The sequence below is a fragment of the Capsicum annuum genome, chromosome 1 (assembly GCF_002878395.1).
Source record: "Capsicum annuum cultivar UCD-10X-F1 chromosome 1, UCD10Xv1.1, whole genome shotgun sequence".
NCBI lineage: Eukaryota > Viridiplantae > Streptophyta > Magnoliopsida > Solanales > Solanaceae > Capsicum > Capsicum annuum.
The window spans coordinates 90,845,897-90,860,116 of record NC_061111.1 but is presented as its reverse complement, the minus strand read 5'-3'; positions in this window follow the sequence as shown (position 1 = coordinate 90,860,116).

Here is a 14,220-nt window from a genome sequence, read left to right as displayed (position 1 = left end):
GAGTTGAGCAATAAACCTGCTGATGTAGTTTAGTCTACCAAGCAAACTCATCACCTCTATCCTATTCTTAGGCGGGGGCAAATCCTGAATGGATTTGATTTTCGAAAGATCCAATTTAATTCCCCAACGGCTGACTTCAAACCCCAACAGCTTTCCAGATGAAACTCCAAATACATATTTTGCCAGGTTGAGCTTGAGATTATACCTGCGAAACCTATCAAAGAACTTTCTTAAATCTTTAACATGGTCAGCATGACTTTTTAACTTAATAATAACATCATCTACGTAGACCTCGATCTCCTTATGCATCATATCATGAAACATAGTGGTCATGGATCTCATGTATGTTGCTCCAGTATTCTTCAAGCCAAATGGCATCACTCGATAACAATAGGTCCTACATAGTATAATAAAAGACGTCTTCTCCGCATCTTCATCATCCATGATTATCTGGTGGTATTCGGCATAACAATCCATAAAAGAGGAAACCTCATGTTTAGCGCAATTGTTCAACAAAATATGGATGTTGGGCAATGAAAAATCATCTTTCGGACTTGCTCTGTTCAAATCATGGTAATCAACACATACTCAAATTTTGCCATCTTTCTTTGGGATAGGAACAATATTGGATAACCATATGGGATACCGAGCCACTCGAATTACTTTGGCTTTAAGTTGTTTCATGATTTTCTCTTTGATTTTAATGCTTACATCAGTTTTAAACTTCCTCAACTTCTGTTTCACAGGAGGGAATGCGGGATCAATTGACAATTTATGGGCCACTAATTCAGTGCTTAAACTCGACATATCATCATAAGACCACGCAAAAACATCCTTATAATCAGTTAATGCTTGAATCATTTTATCTTTTAACTGTGGCAAAGCATGTACACTGATTTTAGTTTCCCTAACATCTTCTTGATTCCCTAGATTGATTGGCTCAGTTTTATTGAAATTAGGATTCAGTTTGTCTTCAAATTGTTCCAACTCTTTGCTTACTTCTTCTATTGCCTCTTCTTCATCATATTCCCTCTCTTGCTTTATTACATCTTGATTAGTTTGGATTTTAAGATCAGGCTAAAAATTTCGCATGCATGTTATGTCATTAGAATCAGCATAAAGAGAACTGTATAAAGAAAAAGACAAAAATAAAATATATTAGACACGAAATAAAAGGGACATTGCATTTCATTAAAAGAAAAGCTAGGAGGGTTTAAACATAGATGCCAACATAACATAAACAAACTAAAATCCAAATTACAACCCTGGAATAACTCGGATAAACAGAAAGAAAAATAAAACAAACTACCAAAACTCCCTCCTAACTGGGAGAGGAGTGGCTTCCTAATTGTTGAGCCAAACAGTTGGACCTATGAATTACACGTCTGCCTTATTGGTACCCTCTCCTGCTTTGACCATATCAACCTTAATAAGAATATTCTGGAAGTCATCAACCAATTCAGCTTCAAATTCCACATGTTTCGTGATACCGCTCTTAACAAATAATTCACTGAGTAGTGGCATTGGGCGAGGGAGTGACCATGTTTCCTTTTTCCTTCCCCTAGCTTTCTGCAGATCTTCAATAGTGGGCTCAAATCCCAGACCAAAAGTGCCCATGTTCTCACTTGGACATATGGGATGAACTATACCGTGCAGAGATGCTCCCAAACCTCTTCTTGGCTCAAATCCATATTTCAAAAGTTCACTCACCATCATGATAGAAACGGAAGACAATTGTGGTCCCGGTTTAACCTGCCCTTCAAGGATACAATTTACCGGCACTGTATAAAAAATTTGATAGACAAATATCTCCTCTACGTTATTTGTTTCAATAAGAGACAAGGGAGAATCTTCGCAGGCGGACAAATCTGCTTCACCGTGAATAACCACTTCTTGCCTGTCATGCTCAAAATTAATCATCTGGTGCAGTGTGGATGCAACCCCCTTGGCTTTGTAGATCCACGGCCTTCCCAACAACAGGTTGTAAGAGGAGTCTACATTCAATACTTGAAACTCTATGGAAAACTCAACAGGCCCTATGATCAACATTAGTTCTATTTCGCCAATGGAGTTTGATTTTGCACCATCAAAAGCCCTGAGAAATACATTGTTGGGCCTGATTCTCTCAGCACCAATATTCAACTTTTGCAAAGAGAAATAGGGCTGATATTTACAACTGAACCTCCATCAATCATAACATGAGTGACATAGAAATCTTCGCACTTCACTGTAATGTAAAGGCCCTGATTATGCCCTATACCTTCAACAGGCAATTCATCGTCAGAGAAGCTGATTCGATTGATCTTAAAGATTTTTCCAACCATTTTCTCAAGCTGATTTACTGTAATCTCCCTAGGAACACATGCTTCATTTAATACCTTCAGTATAATATCACAATGTTCCTTGGAGTGCAACAACAAAGATAAGAGGGAAATTTGAGTAGGGGTTTTCTTCAGCTGATCTATTATTGAATACTCTTGAAACTTTATCTTTTTAAAAAATTCTTCAGCTTCTTCTTCAGTGATGGGATTTTTGATAGATGAAGGTCTACTCACCACTGGCTTAGACTTCCTTAAGCTTTTAGGCACGTAGCATCTCCCTGATCAAGTCAAACCCCCAACCTCATCTACATCTTCCACTACTTCTTTTCCTTGATAGGTCATCAGAGTCCGCTTATAGTTCCAGGGAACCCTTTTTGTGTCAACTATTAGAGGCTGGATCACCAGTTGGAGGAAAATAGGCTCTGCCAGTGCTTCTTTCACCATCAGGATGGTCTTACCTAGAGCTCCTACCACCGTCAACTTAGGCTTATCCTGACTTGAATCAATATATCTTCTGGCACCTTACACTGTGATCAGCGGTTTTTTTGCGCATTCTAGCACTTTATCTTCTCTTATTTGTTCCTGATTCAATGACATTGCTTTTAAAGACTCTACTATATTCACCGATTTCTCCTCATTGGCCTGTATCTTGACAGTAGGATTATAACACCTTGATAATTTTTTCCCATTATATATCAATTCTAACATATTGGTTTCAGCATGAGTTGGCAGTGGATTCTGGTTAATGTTTGGAGCCTCTGGGGCCTGGTCTAGCATCTGATTTGTGTCAATTAAGTCTTGGATAACTCTCTTTTAATGCCAGCATTTCTCGATATCGTAGCCTAGCTTGTCAGAACAGTACGCACACCTTAAAGAATAATCAAGATTCCTCAGGGGTGGATTTGTAAGAGTTCCTTGAATTGGGCTTAAGACTTTCATCTTTCTCACTCTATCAATCAAGCTAGCATATGACTCCCCAAGAGGTGTGAACTGATTTTTGACCGCCTTCTCTTTCTTGTACTCAGGCCTGGGTTAGAAATTGGGTCAGGAGTGGTTTTGGTAATTTAGTGGAGCTGATGGGCAATTTTGTGGAGCTTGTGTACACCATTATGGGTAACAAGGGGTTTGGGCATATGGCTATGGGCTATATACTGGGTACGGGGATGGTGGAATGGAGTATAATGGGTTTTATAGAGGGTAGTAATGGTGTGGAGGAATATATGGAGCTTAGGCGTAGACTTGGACTTGGGATTGGGGATAGGGGCGAGGCAGTCTTTTGGGATAGGAATGGGTTCCAGCTACGACAGTTGCCACATCCTCTTTCTTCTTTTTACCTCCAAATGTGCCAGATCCACCTTGAATCGCTTGTCTGTGGCTTTCAATGCGACAAAACTTACTATTCGGTTGATTTTGATTTCGTCCTCTATCATCTCTCCCATTTTGAGGACTTCAATAAAAGACTTTCCCATCGCCGAAAGTAAATGCTGAAAATAAGTCTCATCCTGTGCCTGAATAAAGACCTCTACCAACTTACTTTTCTTCATCGGAGGCTTTACCCTGGTGGCTTATTCACGCCACCTTATTGCATATTTTCTAAAACCTTCAGTTCTTTTCTTCGTTATGTTGACCAAGGATTTTTCGTCCGAAATTAGGTCAATGTTATACTGAAAATATTGCATAAACTCAAAAGCTAAGTCATCCCAGCTGTTCCACTTATCGATATCTTGATCGACAAACTATTTTGAAGCCAGATCAGAAAGAATCTCGCCAAAGAAAGCCATAAGCAACTCTTCCCTTCCCCTTGCAGCCCTCAATTGATTGCAATAATGTCTCAAGTATGCTACAGGATCACCGTGCCTAGCATACTTCTCAAACTTGGGAATTTTAAAACCTAGGGAAAGATTGACATCTGGAAACATACAAAGATCTTTATAGGAAACACTCTTATAACCTCTGATTCCCTACTAATTTCTCATAGCCTGTTCCAAACTTTTAAATTTCTGTGCTATGACCTCCTGTTCCTCTATTGTGACAGGTTTCTCCATTTCAAATGGAAATGCAGGTGGCTGAGTGTACCCATATGGTTCATTCATTCTCAAAGTAGGCTCCGGGGCATAATACTGACTATCTGGAGCCTTCAATACTGGCTCACTGGCATACCGAGGAAGCCCCATTGTCAGATGCACAACATATGTGGGAGCTTCAAGTGGTGGCAGAGCCACGAACACCGACGTGATCGGTGGCGCCGGCTGAGCAGCACACACTAGAAGTTCTAGGATAATAATATCGTGGAGTGAATCCTGGCGCGTGCTCAGGTGACTTAGTGGGAGCAGAGAATTGCACTTAAGAGAGCGGTGGGCAATTAGAGATATTCCCAAGACCTTTAAGGAGCGAAGGAGGAGGCATGCCACTAGCCCATGCTCGGTGCAAATCTATCAATTTTTGCCTGAGCCTTACTACCTCATCATTACGTTCTGAACTTTCTTCCCTGGGATCCTGATCCGGGTCAATGAGCGAATTTTTAATCTCCCTGCTAGCCATGACGAGCTTTGCTTTTGATATAGTAAAGTACGGGTGACTATCCAGAGTGCTGCAAACCTACCACTGTTATTTGAAAGAACATGCTCATCAAAGACGACATCCGTTAGGATTTGGGCACACAACAAGGATGGGAATCACATTGGTAAAATTGTCCAAGATTCATGTTCATTTCTACCAGCCTTTGAGGGTAGCGAGGTGATTTTAAGATCATCCCAATTTCTATCTGCGCTCATTTGCTTCTTTTCTCCAATCCAGGCCTCATTTCTTTTGCCCTCATTTCCCTCTTTTGTATTAGTCTCTGTTCTTTCCCTTTCTTGTCTCATCATCCTTTCTTTCTTTTCTTCTCTTGCTATCTACCTTCATTTTATCATTTTTTATGGCTTTTGCTTTTCTTTTTTTAAAAAATGAAAAACAATGAAACAAAATGATTAGATCGAACCCAAAAGTAGGTTGCCTACGTATTATGTTATACATGAATCAGATCTTGCGAGTTCGGCAAGCATATGCATAAACATCACATAATTGAAGTTTTTTTTCTTTTTCTTTTCGTGAAAATGAAAAAAAACAAAATAAAGACGTAACCTCATAATATTTTGATGAAAGAAACAAACAAAACATGCAACGAATTTAGGACCGATTTAAAAACTAAACAACAAATACAAAATAACATTCTAGACCCCTAAGACGACATACGTGAAATTACTGATAAAGACCCTAATACCAAAAACAACTTGACTCCGACTTAAAACAGAAACATAAAAGACTCAAATTGAATAAAGATAAGAAATGCTCTTTCAGACTGGTGCTCTGCGTGATAACCCTGGCTGAGATGGACCTGCCTGTGAAGTTCTCTTTCTCCCATTCAAACTTTGTAGCATGTCCTGTAAAGACACCCTGATATTGGGGAAGAAGCTTCGGGCCCATATTCCTGCCTCATGAGTAGTGCAATTAGAAAGATTGTTCTGACACCTTTCTACAATCTTAAACAAATCTGCTAACTGAACTCTCAGTGTCTCTACTTTGGACCCCGCACTTTCATCCTGATGGTCGTCAACTATGCATTCTTCCTATATTCTCCCTCTAAGCTGTGCTGGTAAGGGTTGGCTGATACCCCGAGGGATAGATTAAAGTCAGACCCCATATCCCTGAGTGTACCCTGGATTATCCAAACTTTCTTTGAGTGTGTCCACACATAGCTTTGTTGCATGCTTCCAAAACTGCTCGTACTTGCTCTCACCTAAGGCTTGGTCCTTGAAGTACTCAACATCCTTCAGAAGATCCACTGCTTCTGGCATGTCCTGCAGCCTACCCAACTGGCGCATTACCCTAGAAGAACTGTATGGTCTAGTGCAATTGAGACCTAACATAACTAAACGGAGTTACGTCTGAAAACCAAACAAGATTATCTTTGGTTGAAACCACAGATAAGTCCACAAAATGTTATCCCCGGTTCTTGACTTAAGAAATTCAATCCAAGCGTCACTTCTCATGGGTAGCGAGAATGTATCCAAATGCAACCTGAAGTCCATGGCTTTCACTCGATTAGGAATACAACGATCAACCACGTCTAGTCTAACTAAAGAAGGGGCATGCAAATGCTCCATCATCCATAACTGCAATATTAGTTTACTGCCCTAAAAAAATCTCATCCCCCCTTCACTTCGGTTAAAGCCTTATATATTTCTGTTAAGATCATGGGTATGAGATTGAACCTGCCCTTTTGATCAATGACCTTCCCCTTTTGAATAGTGCCTTTGTTATTTTGATCCTTACGAAATAGAGCCATCACTGCAGATTACAAATGGGTATTAATACGTCTTTCTTCTAGTGAAAACACTAAAGTACCTAACAAAGTGAGGGTGAAGACTTCAAGATGCTTTATCTCTCACTTCTCCTTAGTCATATGAAATTCATCCCAAAAGCAATCAAAACCTTCCGAGGACCCAAATCTAGTGAATAGAAAGTCTAAAGAAATCCATGATTGATTCAGACAACCCAAATGTCCGTTATTACTCTTCAAACCACATCCTTGTAGAAACCTATTGCCTGAGTGATTCCGTGCTCGGATTATACTTTTGTCAATATAAGGCAAATGAAGCAGACCAGATAATTCTGCCAACGTAGGCGTCATTTCACACTTTCCGAACCTAAACACCAAGTTACTAGGATCCCAAAAGGTCAGCACAACACCTATTAGGTCTGGACGGGGTGGGACATGCAGAAGTTCCGTAAGATTACCTAATATGTTAAATAGCTCTTGCTGGTTAGCGTAGTTGAACGTGCTCCACTACTTTATTAACTTTTGGGCACTTTGGAAACCATGAAGACGCTAGACCCTGTAGGCTTCATCCTGTAATAACAAGCCAAACTTACAACTCAAAAATTCAAAGCAAGATAAGGAATTCCCGACCCTCGGGATTTTATCTTAGAAAAAAATATCATGTGACATAGAGGGACAAACCGACATATAACTCAATTCTACCGAACAGTACCACCAAATGAAATCAACCTACTTGGCAAGAATCAATCGACAACACTAGATTACGAGAAGGAAAACCCAGGCTAAGACTAAGATAAAGGCCAAAAATAAAAATTATCGGACCCACCTAGGGTTGCCTACGTATCCCGCCCCAAGGGACGGGAATCAGGTACGCGTAGTTTATTCAGATTGGACAATTAATGATTAAATAACAGGCTAGACCCTGACTTAAGAGATACGACCAAAGACAGATGATGAACCATGTTAATAAAATCTTTTGAGTTTTTATTTTGATACTTCACAGAAAAATGACATCAACAACTATGAAAGAAAAATCTTTTTGGTATTTTCGTTATACGAAATGTAAAAAATTTCTAACATTTTTTTTTTACATTTTTCTTTTATAAACACATCCTATGAATGAAAAAAAAATCTTTTTGAAGTTTTCGAATTGTGAATGCATGCTAAATGAGACAAAGGAAAATCTTTTTGATGTTTTTTGAGAAAATGAGTGCGAAAGGTAAAAAAGTCCTTTTGAATTTTGGAATTGTGAAAAATAAAAGCCATACAAAACTCTAAAAACTACGAAACTCTCTTTTTCTTGTTTTTTTTCATTACCCACACACTTTACTTCTAACACATGTTTTTCCCAAATCAGTCCGTCTAACCACGTTATCCTCAAAGATGCAACATTTAGAACGTAGGGATGCTTTAGAGGTGAGTCTCCTACAAAGGACCAAGTGGGCCCTGCTAGGTCTCAATATGATGCACATAAGCATGACCTAAAGGCTAACCTACGTTGAGGTTCACTAACAAGGCTATTCGGGGGAGCGTATGGTCGATAGTGGCTGCGACAGCTTTCCACCTATTCCATGACACCGATGGCTCTCCCCCTAAAATAAGGGTGACTCAACTAGAGGTCGTGTACAACACGTGTACTACAAACTTGTTGCAGAAAGAAGGCCGGGGGTAGACACATGATGCCAGATATAAAACCGGTAACACATAGGATAAATACTGTACACAAAGAGCACAAAAACATTCCATAATGATAAAACAATAACACAAAACAACACAAAAAAATGTTTATACACCTATAGTGCCAAACAAAGCCGATACGACTCCAAAATAAGCTCGAATTCTGAATAAGTTCCCCAGCAAAGTCGCCAGAGCTATCACACCCCTTTTTCAACATCCAAAAGATTCATTTTGGGTTCGAAAGGGTTTTTATTATTAAGTAACAAAAGAAAACCATTTGTTTCAAAGAAGGATTATTTTTACATTTGAAATCAGAGTCGCCACTTGGCATAATCTGGTGTGCCAAGTCACCATTGGAAAATCCTTTTCAAAATCATTTGACTCTTTAAACTGGTTTGCGAACAGAGATTCCAGCTAAGGAATTCTGTTGACTGAGGGGAAGGTGTTAGGCACCCCTCGATCTCGTGGTTCGACCACGGTCACTTGGTGGAGCATATCAGCTAATTTTGACACTATGAATGTACAACCCACACAAAGCACGTAAAACAATCAAACAAATAAACAAAACAAAAAAGAATTAATAGTACAGTGTCCAGTCTAATTTATACAGTCCAAAAATAAAAATGCAAAAATAAATCCTATCTAACCTACACTAATACTAACTACGCTCCCGTGCTTTACCCGATGCCTCGGGACTTCATCACGAACGTCCTCTAAATACAAAATACTTTAGGGCATTCCCCGGTTAATAAAGATATACAGATACTTCGGGGAATTCCCCGACCAAATAGTACAATTGAGCAAAAAGTGATAAAACAAAACCAGTCGACACACATTTCAACATTCACCGCATTGAATCAACACATCACTCCTAACTTTTGCCTACCCGCACCTAAATATTTTTTCCTATCCAATTCGACCTATCAGGATACTATCAAGCTCGATATCAATGAATCAAATCAACAAAATCATTTTTATCAACTTTTAACTTCCGCCCCACAACAATCAATTTTAATTCTTAAACGAGATATCATTTCATAACATAATCCATAATCAATCCACAATTAAGGGAATCAAATACCAAATTAGAACAACAATAATTCACATCATCACAAATCAACCAATACACAATATTAAAATCAATGCATCGGATACCATCAATAATAAAATAAAAAGAGGTAGAGTAGAATTGGACCTCGATGATGATTTTATTCCAAATATCAGTCAATCAAAAAGGTAGAATCCGCGCACCGAAGAACCTCAATTCAAACCTCGACTACAAACTTTCCAACTCGATCAAAACCCCCTAAAACAGCGGAGAAAACCATAAAAAAATAAAACCCAAAGCTCAAATTTCGAACTCAGTTTGCAACAGGTCTCATCGGATTTGCTATTTTTTGATGAAGTTCGAACTCGTCAAAGTCTTGATGGATCTCGACAGTCAGCGAAATAATGTTTCCCAGTGAGATTTCATCGAAAATGAAAGTGGATTTTACCGGTAGTCTCGGCTATTGATTTTTGGTGGAGGTAGGATGTTTAACCATTGATTTACGATGGGTTTGTGGGTGATTTAAGCTAATTTTGACTGGGATCGATGATGAGGGCCCCTTTCCGGTGAAGGACATCATATCGATGTTCTCTAGCAATTGTGTCGCTGAAACAGTAACCAAACTCGACTCTACCTCTCCTTTTGATCCTCACCTCTACCTCTCACTCGATTTCACTCTCTCCCTCTCTTTTTGGTTTCTCCCCTCTCTCTCTGGTTTTCTCACTCTCGATTTTTCTAATCTCTCCTTATTTTTTTCACTCTCTCGATCTCGACTCCCTCCGTCCCTCACTGTTTTTCTCGATTGTCTACTATATATATTGTCAATCTATGAGTGTATTTGGTTAGTTTGGGTGAAGAATTATAGAGAAGATGATATGTGTACGTCCTTTTTTGGGGGATCAGTGAGAGGATTTTGTGTGTAGTGGTGTCTTCAAGAAGAAGTTGTGCGTTTGTTGTGTATATGGAAGAATGAAAGTCCCCAATCCCCTCTCAATTGTTCTGTATATATGCCAAAAAATAAAAGAGAGTAGTATGTGAGTATTCTCTTGGGGAATCTCGTGTGGACCCCCTCCCCTTCTTTTTTTGTTGTCTTGTGCACACTCCCCTTTATTGTTATGGAAAAATCCAATAAAAAATTAAAAAAAAGTGTAATGGAGTAAAGGGGGTGATGTGGGTGGGGTAGGGATAGGTGAGGGTAAGGGTATGGGATGGGGTTATGGGTAGGTGATTAGGATAAAGTTTGTTAGGGAGTGGTTGTTGATTTGTTATCAAAAGAATATTCTTGAATTAGATTGGTTAGAGGTTTGTTACTATTATTATCTTTTGTATTTTGTAGGGGTAATCACATGGATGAGGGTACGTGGTGAGGTGAGTTAAAATGGATAAAAATGGAACTTTGAGGGGGGCAAAATTATGTGTCTACATCAGGTTAGTAAGAAAGTCAGCTAGAGTGTTACCTTTCCTATGGGAATGTATCACTCTAACTGAAAAATATTACTTCTTCTAGAAGTCTATTTTTCTTTTCCAAAATTGATTAGTTAATAAAGTATAGCATGGACCATAGATTATTAAGTGAGGCTTTCAATTATGATATTTATCCGGTAATGAATAAATTATCATATCATAATAAATTACAAATTATTCAACTAAAAATCGATAATTGTAATTGTCGATTTAATTTCGAAATCTATCACTACATCTTATTTAATTCCATATATTAGAATTACCGACATCAATCAATTAAATTAAACTCTCTGAAAAATTTAACTCATTAATTAATTTAATCCTTTATTTATAGTGCTTAACTTATTTTACATGACGTATATAAAATCGACCTACCGGGTTTTCACGCGAAAACTTATAAGCAACCAAAAAGAGGTGTCTTCTATCTCAAGTTTGAGATATGATTCTATCAACTAATTATTATTTCACTAAGTGATTTGTCATCATCCAACCTATTAGGAATATATTGATCCATAAAAGAGTCTCACATTTTAATAGATTAAAATAATAAATCAAACCTCATAGATCATAACAATTATATCAAGATTAAGAATATATGTACATGCAATGGAATAGAACAGTTGTTTACTAATATTCAGAACTAAACAAACATCTCTAATTGATCCGTTTAATACATACAAAATGTAATAGCATAAGAAGTTAAAATATTATCACTCTCATAATTAAGATCGAATTATATTTAATCTTATGCTATAATCATCAAAATGTTTGTCCTACGTCATTTATGATTGCAAACATTAATTTATTACTTAAAAAAATTGACAATTTTAATTTTTCATGCATAAATTAAAATACTCCATACACAAAATTATCTACTATATAAGTAAAGGACACGCAATATAAATAGCAAAGGTGTTTTCTTCAATAAATTTTCGCAAGTGTGAGGTCTTTTCGGGTTTCTCAAAGGAAAATTTCATTTCGTCTTTTAAGTCATGTAAGTCCTTTATTTGTATTAATAGCTTATTTGATCAATTTTTTTTTAAATATTTATTTTAAAAAAATGTGATGTTTGGTCAAGCTCTTTGAAAGAAAATAAGTAAGAAAAAATTAGCTTTTTATAAGCTCAAAAAACTAGTTTTATCTTAAAAATATTTTTTTGAAAAATACGCTTAGAAGCACTTTTAAAAACTTTACCAAACATTAATTTCTGCTTAAAAATATTTTTAAAATTTATTAGCAAAACACAAACTGCTTCTTACCAAAAATTTTTTTTGGAAACACTTCTAAGAAATTACGTTTTAAAATAAGTTTATTTTAAAAATTTGGCCAAACAAATTATAAACCTCTGAAGTATTCTCCTTTTAATTTGTAAAGTATCTTTATGTAAATGATCTTTAACATGTGTGTTGTTTATTTTAAAAATGGATTTATTACTTTTACTGTATGATTAGTCTGCAAACCTTTTAACTTCAACGATGAATTAACTTAGTAAATTCTTACTGTTTGAGACCTTAAAGATATCCACTAAAATTGAAATTGGGAATGATGTGAGGTAGGGGTTAAAGAAGTAGTTATAAAAAATAGGGGAAGTTTCAAAAATAACAATAGTTTAGCATAAAATTTATTTTTTATAGTCATACTTTATAATATTATTATGACAAAATGACCTTTTGGACCCCTGTACTATTATCGTTTTGTAATTTGGACACTTCTATTTGGATGTTTGTCATCTGAACCCCTGAACCCACTAAAAAATAATATTTTAAACCTTTTGACCATTAACCTGATCTATGTGGCATTAAAATTGTTGACTAGGATCAGATGTGTGTAGTCACACGTGTATGAGCGAGTGAAGCATGCTTTTTCAGCTTTTTAAATTTAAAAATATTTTTAAAAATTTTAAAAATAAATTTTTGTTAAAATTCAACATTTTTTCAGCAAGCAACACAACCATCAACACCAGCGTTCCACCCCCTACCCGCACCCCCACCTCACTGCAGCATTACAAAACCCCATCAAGACCACAACATTACAAAACCCCATTACAAAAGTTTTTTTCTCCTCCAAGTTCATTAGTAGCAGCTTTGGTCAATTTTGTGTTAAATTTCATCCACCCTCACCCCACGTACAACCCTCCCTAACGCCACTTCTTCACAGTAGCCACCTCCAACAGCCATGACAGCCATCAATAATTTTTTTTTTCAAAGTAAAATGGTGAAATCATTAAGATGAAAATTGAACATTCAAGATTATGAAAAAATATGGGCAAGCAATGGGAACTCAAATTTTTTACAATGGTGATGGAAAAAGAAAAGGTACCTTTAGGTGAAAGGAAATGAGGATTGTAATGGTGCCAGTGGAAGAGGGAAGGAGGCGGGTGACTTTTATTTTATTTAAAAAAAAAGTTTTTTTAATTTTTTAATGTAATTATGATAAAAAAATATCAAAACTGAAAATTCATTTTTAAATTTTTCCTCTCATTCAAATCTTTTTATATTTTATTTTTTTAAATTTTTTCTCTCAATTCAAATCTTTTCATATTTTTTTGGAATTAAAATTAAAATTTGAAATTTTTTCATATTTTTTTGGGACTAAAATTTACATTTGAATTGAAAGTAAGTGATGGTAGATATTGAAAAATTAGTGAATTTCATGAATATATTTGAAAAAGCTTAAAGTTTTTGTGAATTTGTTAAAGATATTCAGATTTAAAAATTAAAAATTCATTATGTTTGTATATATGAATTTATAGTTAAAAATTTAAATTAGTTGGAGAAGAATTTTAATTATTTAGAATGAATTTGATGTTTAATTTGTGAGCAAAAATAAAAGCATGATTATTCAAAATTTTCAATAATTTATAATTATTTTATTTAATTAAATTAATTTTAATATTTAATTTCGTTATGTAACATTTTAAAAATGTCTTGGAATTTAATGAAATACTTGAAAATGACGTGGTAGATGACGTGACACACATGACAGTTGATGTGACAGCTGACGAAAGAGTGTAAAAAGTGTTTAAAATGTTGCTTTTTAGTTGATTCAGGGGTCCAGATGACAAACATGTAAGTAGAAGTGTCCAACTTACAAAACAGACATAGTACAGGGGTTCAGAAGGTCATTTTGCCTACTATTATTTATAGTCGATGTATTCGATTCACATCCATTATATTCGCTTTACTCAATAGTCTGTATTCATATAAAACATAAATACATTAATAAAATTTTATATTTTATTTTATTTTTGAAAAATATGATTATATTGAATACAAGTTATGAATGATAACGAAAACATTATAACCGTGGATTATATTTGTATTTACTATCATTTTTTAATTTTATTATTTTCTCTTTTTTTTCCTTTTTGATTTTTTTATTTTCATTTT